The following is an 8,197-nucleotide window of genomic DNA, read 5'->3' on the forward strand; positions in this document are numbered from 1 at the left end:
TTTTTTTTTTTTTTTTTTTTTTTTTTTTTGAGACGGAGTCTCACTCTGTTGCCCAGGCTGGAGGGCAGTGGCGCGATCTCGGCTCACTGCAACCTCCACCTCCCGGGTTTGAGCAATTCTCCCAAGTGTCTGGGACTACAGGCATGTGCCACCACAGCCAGCTAGTTTTTCACTTTTAGTAGAGACGGGGTTTCACCACGTTGGCCAGGCTGGTCTCAAACTCCTGACCTCAGGTGATCTGCCTGCCTCGGCCTCCCAAAGTGCTGGAAATACAGGTGTGAGCCACCGCGCTCGGCCTTGTATCTTTATTCTACTGGTTGCTTTTATACTAATCTTCTGTGGTGCTCTTATTCCCTTTTTTCTGTCTTAACCTGTTACTATCTGTCTTTTCTAGATGATACTGATTCCCACCTATTACCTATATGTCAGTCAATCGTCTTACTCTACTTTTCCCCTTTTCTCTCCCTTCCCCCACCTTTTTAGTTGTGTTTGTTCTACTTTATCAGTATATAATGTTTACACATCTTCCTGTGTTTCATTAACCCATGATCCAAGTGTTACATTATTCTCAGCTCTACTGTCAAATATGTGAAATGCTCTCTGTTGGTTCTTTTGTTCCCAGAAATCTTTTGGTTGGGTGAAACTCACCCTCCAGTAAACTGCTCAGCAAGAACACGTGTACTTTGTTCCTGGAATTCTGGTGAGTTTGAAACTGATTTTCTGTGACCTTGAAACTTGAAGAGCAGCTTGTTTTTCCTTGGGTTTCTTGAAAATGGTGTTCCAGTGTTTCCTTGCTTTGCATGTTATTTTTGAGAAATCTGGGCTAATCTAATTCTCTTTGTAAATATTTTTTGGGCCTGGAGGCCTTGAGGATTTTTTTTTTTTTTTTTTTTTTTTTAATCTTTAAAGTCTACTAATTTTCCAAGCGATCTCAGAATTGATGATTTGTGATCAATTTTCCTATATACCCCACTGGGCCCTTGCAGCTTATAGTTGACTTGGTTCTTTTATTTCGGGAACTTTTTCTTGGATTAGAGTTTTAAATATTCTGTTATATTATTTTTCTTTTCTTCAAGAACACCAATAATACAAATATGCAGCCTCCTTTGTCTGGCTTCCATTTCAACCTTCTTCTGTGATCCTTTTTATTTTCTTTATCTCCTTTTCATTCTCTTGGCTATCCTTCTTGTATTCAATACCCTTTATTCAGTTTTTATTTGAACCCATTCTCTTCGGGGGACCTTGTAATCTTTATTATTACTGTAATCTTTCTTTATTACTGATAAAGTTTTGTGATTTTCTTCTATTTTTTTTTCCTGAATTTCAGCAGCTGTGGCTTCATTTTCTCCTATTTTTTGTTGATTTCTCTACCTCGTTTTTATATGTCCGATTCAATGTATTAATATTTTCCATGCTCCCAGATGCAGGTTGGAGAATATTTCATAAATACTGAGTGTTGTCTTAAATTTTTCATCAAGTTAATGGTTATGTAGAGGAGACATCACCAGCAGAGAAACTTTGGTTTGCAACTTCTGACTTTGGCATTCGTTCTCTCAAGAAGTTGCTCCACTTCTTCCTCTTCCTGTTCATTCTGTGGGCAGGAGGCCTAGTTAGGAGCAGATTCTTCTCTCAGTTCAGCGATGTTCTGTGCAGTTTCTTTCATGGATGATGTTGATGGGAAAGATAGAAGAGTTGATGTGTCTCCTGTTTTCTGCAGGATCCTTAATTTTGTTCTATTTCCTCTTCTCCTGTCTCCTTTGCCTGTCTCCCAGGAGCACCACTTCTCTCCCTGTGTCTGATTCTCCCCAACAAGCTCGGCTTCTCTGTGTCTGGGCTGCACACTGTCAGGCCCCACTCTGGAGCCTGGGCTCTGAACTGCCAAGTACCCATCAGTGTTCATTCTTTTTTTTTTTTCTTTTTTTTCCTGAGATGGAGTTTCACTCTTGTTGCCCAGGCTGGAGTGCAATGGTGCAATCACGGCTCGCTGCAACCTCTGCCTCCTGGGTTCAAGCGATTCTCCTGCCTCAGCCTCCTGAGTAGCTGGGATTACAGGTGCACAACACCATGCCCAGCTAATGTTTTGTATTTTTAGTAGAGACGGGGTTTCACCATTTTGGCCAAGAGGTCTCGAACTCCTGACCTCAGATGATCCACCCACCTTGGCCTCCCAAAGTGCTGGGATTACAGGTGTGAGCCACCACGCACGGCCTTGTTCATTCTCTTGGTAAATATTGTTTCACTTTCTCTTTTGGGAGTGGCTTTGTCTGTTTTTTCTCTAGGTTCTCTGCTTCCCTCCACCCTTTTCCCCAATCTCTTGAGACTTCTCTCCCCTGATTTCTGCACCCACGGGTTTGTGGTGGCTGCTTGCTGCAGGCCCGCAGTGCGTACTCTGTTGGATTTTTTTTTCTTCTGTGCACAGATAATTGGAAAATTGCAGCTTGTCTTATCTTTTAGTCATGCTGAAAGAGGGACATTTACCACCGTTATGAGGAAATCTGCACACTGGTATATTTTTAAAGTGCCCAGATGATTCTAATATGCAGCCGTGGTGGAGAACATCTTGTTATATCATCACAATGTGCTTTTAAATATGTTTTACATATATTTTCCCAAAGTTCCTTTGGCTTCCCAGCCATGACGATCTCATTTTTCTCCTACCTGAGTCCTGTAGGTAAGAGAAGCACTGTTCTTCACATCTCTGTTTGTCAAAGAATTCACCTACATCACAATCACCTATGAGTCTCGCCAAATATTGCAGTTTCCCAGATCCCATTCTGGGCTTACTGAGACATCTCTGGAGACCCAGGACTCTGCATTTGCAACAAGCACACACATGCACACACACCCATCATTAAGCTATGAAGGATCATAAAAATCACAGCTCTGGATACTGGTGGACCCTGAGTTTCTGCTCTTGCTTCTCTTCCATACACTGTCTAACGTCAGCCACATGAAAAGTATTTATTATAATTCATATATGCAAAGCAATAGCTTAAACCTAAACCTTTTCCTGAGTTAAGAGACCCAGATTCCTGTCTTTGTTTTAAAATACACATTATGATTATAAATGCAATGCACGTTTTAGAAAATACAGGATGTACGCCGGGCGCAGTGGCTCACACCTGTAATCCCAGCACTTTGAGAGGCCGAGGCAGGTGAATCTCTTGAGATCAAGAGTTCAAGACCAACCTGGGCAAAATGGTGAAACCCTGTCTCTACTAAAAATACAAAAATTTAGCCGGACATGTTGGTACGCACCTGTGATTCCCAGCTACTTGGTCGGCTGAGGTAGGAAAATCACTTGAACCCGGGAAGTCAAGGCTGCAGTGAGACGAAATCACGCCACTCCAGCCTGGATGACACAGCCAGACACACACACTTTCTCAAAAAAAGAAGAAAGAAGGAAAGAGAGAGAGAGAAGAAGAAGAAAATGAAAAGAGAGAGAGAGAGAAAGAAAAGAAAGAGAAAGAAAGAAAATGAGAAAGAAAGAAAAAAAGGAAGGAAAGAAAGAAGAAAGAAAGGAGGGAGGAAGGAAGGAAGGAAGGAAGAATGTAGGAAGAAAAGGGATTTACTCATATTTTCACAATCCGGAGATAAATATTATTAATACATTTGCATACATACTGTCTTAGTCCATTCGAACTGCTATAACAAAATACTATAAACTGAGTGACTTACAGGCAAAGAGAAATTTATTTCTCATGGTTATGGAGGCTGGGAAATCCAAGATCAGGGAGCCAGCAGATTTTCTGTCTGGTGAGGGCCCACTTTTAGGTTCCCAGATATGCCTTCTAGCTGTGTCAGAACATGGTGGAAGGATAAGGAGTCCCTCTCATTCTTTTCTTTTTTTTTTTTTCTTTTGAGACAGAGTTTCACTCTTGTTGTCCAGGCTGGAGTGCAAGGGCGTGATCTCGGCTTACCGCAACCTCTGCCTCCCAGGTTCAAGCAATTCTCCTGTTGCAGCCTCCCAAGTAGGTGGGATTACAGGCATACGCCACCATGCCCAGCTAATTTTTGTATTTTTAGTAGAGACGGGGTTTCTCTGTGTTGGTCAGGCTGGTCTTGAACTCGTGACCTCAGGTGATTCGCCCGCCTCAGCCTCCCAAAGTGCTGGGATTACAGGTGTGAGCCACCGCACCCAGCCTTGTTTTCTTTTACAATGAAAGGCAGTTCAGCATCTGCTTCAAAAATGCAGACCCAACCGAGGCTGAGGCCAGCCAAGACTTACCTCAGTTGAGTCTCTGTTTCATAAAATAAGATAATAGTACTTTATAAGGCTGTCATGAGGATTAAATGTATTAATATACATAGGTATAGAGCAGTGCCTGATATGTAGTAAATGGTACTTATGTGTTAGCTACTAGTGAGAGTGTCTAAGTAGAGGGATATTTTTAATTCTTATCTCTTTAATCATAATACCAAATTGACTTCCAAAAAAAGGAAATCCCACTTCCATCAGCTGTGAATGTGAGTGCCCCCTCAAGGTACCACCAGGACTAAGGGACTTGAGTAATGTCATGTATCACCAAATTGAAATGAAAGAAGAGACTGTCCTGGTGCGGTGGCTCACGCCGATCACGAGGTCAGGAGATCGAGACCATCCTGACTAACACCGTGAAACCTCATCTTTACTAAAAATACAAAAAATTAGCCGGGCGTGGTGGCGGGCCTCTGTGGTTCCAGCTACTCGGGTGGCTGAGGCGGGAGAATGGCATGAACCTGGGAGGCGGAGCTTGCCAGTGAGCCGAGATCTCGCCACTGCACTCCAGCCTGGGCGACAGAGTGAGACTCCATCTCAAAAAAAAAAACAAAAACAAAAAAAGAAGAGACTAATTTTGGCTTGACCATACACACCATTTTCTGATTAGACTGGTCACTCAGGAATGACTGTCTTGTAGAGGATCCTTGAATGGCCCTGTGTCTATTCTCTTCTGTTCCCTCTCCCCTACCCACAAACATGTTAAGGCTCTACACTGGTATGACTTTGGGCATATAGGAAAAATTGGAGTGCAAATTATATATTTTCTTGCTTTCATCATGTATTCACTTTGTTGAATACACGTGCAGATCAAATCAGAATATGAAGTTCCTTTATGGCTATTAAACCAAGAAAATCTATCCTCCGCTAACTAACCAGCTCTGAGGCAACTAGCAGGGGCTGCATCTCATTTCTAACATTGCTGTATTTCAAAAGGTTTTAGAATAATTTCCAAAGTAAATGACTTTTTTGTCCATAAGATTTCTTGGACAACCTGTTTTACACATTCAGTGCATACAATTTTTAACTACCTTGGCCGGGCACGGTGGTTCATGCCTGTAACCCCAGCACTTTGGGATGCCAAGGCGGGTGGATCACTTGAGGTCAGAAGTTCGAGATGAGCCTGGCCAACAAGGGGAAACCCCGTCTCTACAAAAATACAAAAAATACTCGGGGGTGGTGGTGCGTGCCTGTAATTCCAGCTACTCTGGAGCCTGAGGCAAGAGAATCACTTGAATCCTGTAGGCGGAGGTTGCAGTGAACCGAGATCGTGCCACTGCACTCCAGCCTGGGCAACAGAGGGAGACTCCGTCTCAAAAAAAAATAAAAAAATAGAAATAAATAAATAAATAATTTAACTACTCTGAATTGCGTTCTTCCTGAGCTGAACTGTATTCCTCCAAACTAGGAGCCTTTCTCAGTGCTTTCAACCTTCCCTCCTTTCATTTGGAAGATGGTCACAGATGCTTCATCTTGGCTCATTCATTTAAAACAGCTATTGCATGCCTACTGCATATACTCAGATAATGTCAGGCACTGGCAATACAGTGGTTAAAAAAAAAAAATGTTAAAGATGGTCCTGGCTGGGCGCAGTGGCTCACACCTGTAATCCCAGCACTTTGGGAGGCCGAGGCAGATGGATCACGAGGTCAGGAGATCAAGACCATCCTGGCTAACACAGTGAAAACCCGTCTCTACTAAAAATACAAAAAAATTAGGGGTGGTGGCAGGCGCCTGTGGTCCCAGCTACTTGGGAGGCTGAGGCAGGAGAATGGCGTGAACCCAGGAGGCGGAGCTTGCAGTGAGCGGAGATCGTGCCTCTGAACTCCAGCCTGGGCAACAGAGTGAGACTCCATCTCAAAAAAAAAAAAAAGGTCCTAATTCCAACACCTTGTATGTTAAGTCTCTGGATAACTATTACCACCTTTAACAGTGGTTTCTACAGTAAAAATTGTGTTTTGCCACAAATCTGCAATTTGGTTGGGGCTCAGTGAGGAATGCTCCTGTCTCCACACAGCACCCACAGAGGCAGCTGAACGGAAGGATGACGAGTATGTTTCCAAGATGGCACCCTCATGTGACTGGTGAGTTGCTGTTGGCCCCTGGTTTTCTCAGAGCATGGTGGCTGGGTTTTAAGGATGAACATCCCAAAGAGAGACGCAGAAACTGTATTGCCTTTTATGCCTCACCCTCAAAAGTTCCATAACATTATTTCTGTCATACCCAGTTGGTTCCAAGGCAACCACAAATGCCTGTCTAGGTCAAGGAAAGGGGATATAGATTCCATCTCTTGATGGGAAGAATGTCAAAGAACTTGTTTTAAAACTACCGCGTTAGGAAAAATATATACATTCTGTTAGGGATAAGTAAGGGTAATGGCCATTTCCCTGTCTTGATCAGCTCAGCATAATTAACTAGTATTGAAAGACTGGGACATAAAAGGATGTGGTTTAATTCCCTTGGGTAGGCCACTTGCTTTTTATAATTTCCGTTCTGAACTCCAGATTCCCAGTTGCCTGCTCACATCATTTGAATATTTAACAGACATCTCACACTTAATGTGTCCAACATCAGACTCCAGAAGTCTTGCTTCTCCTTTAGCCTTTCACTTCTCAATACATAATAATTCCATTCCTCCATTCCTGCAGATAGAGGTGCACATTGCACATGGAGAGGAACTGAGGACGCCAGCCAAACTCCCAAATTGACAGCCAACACCAACCCCCCAGCCACATGAGGGCGCCATCTTGGAAACATATCCCTCATCCTTTAGGTAAGCTGCCTCTGTGGATGCTGTGTGGAGCAGACAGGAGCATTCACCACTGAGCCCTACCCAAAAATCGCAACTCACTGGTTCTCTGTTCACCTTATCCCTTGTCTTCTTAGTTCTTTGATCAAATGTCATCATTTTGATGATGCTTTTCCTGACCATGGCTGCCAAAACTTAACTCTCCCTGCTGCCCTAACAGCACATGAAGAAGCATTTCATATATCCTTCTCTTCATCACTTTTCTCCTGGGCACCATCTGACTTATATGTTTTACTCTTTTATTTGCTTATTGCCTTCCTCTCACTACAATGTAAACTTTGCAAAGACGAGATTTTTTTGTCTGTCTTCTTCATGGATGAATCCTTGGTGCTTAGTCTAGTGCCTTGTGCATGATGATGCTCAAAGAGTAGTTGTTGAATAAATGAGTGAATTGAAATTGGCATGCTTTGGCAAGTAGCACAGAGAAAGGATCAAACAGGTAGGAAAATAGGAGGAAGGAGAAGGACTTACTAAAATATTAGATACTAGAAAGTGAAACGGCTTTTGCAAAAATTATAACTGAGGAAATGATGACAGTGAAAGAGATCAGACCTAACTGACTCCATCTTGCTTCTAATCTTTAAGCTGTTCTTGTTCAGTCCTGGGCATAGGCTGAACTAACCTTGGGAATAAATTGAGTTTATAGTTTAACTCTGAAACAAAATTGTTAATAATAACCCTTTCCGAGGACTAACAAATTAACTATAAGATTAGAAATTACAGTTTAGGGACCATGCGACCTCCAGCTCCAAGAGTCTGAACCTCCCCAAATTGCTCTTAGGACTAACATCACTACTGTAAAGCCTAGGATCCGTGCTTGAGATATTTCGTAGGCCCTGCACTCGATGCACCAGCTGACACCACCCAGACCGGTAATCTGGCTCAACCAATTCTACAATCCCACCCAGGAACAGAAGACAGCAAGAACTCACTTCAACCCTCTATGATTTCATCTTTAACCCAACTAATCAGCTTTCCCCATTTCCTGAGACCCTACCCACCAAATTATCCCTGAATGCTCAGGGAGACTGATTTGAGTAATAATAAAACTCTTGTCTCCCACACAGCTGGAGCTGCGTGAACTACTCTTTCTCTATTGTAATTCCCCTGTCTTGATAAATTGGTTCTGT

The sequence above is a fragment of the Rhinopithecus bieti genome, unplaced genomic scaffold (genome assembly GCF_001698545.2).
Source record: "Rhinopithecus bieti isolate Rb0 unplaced genomic scaffold, ASM169854v2 scaffold_1295, whole genome shotgun sequence".
Lineage (NCBI taxonomy): Eukaryota > Metazoa > Chordata > Mammalia > Primates > Cercopithecidae > Rhinopithecus > Rhinopithecus bieti.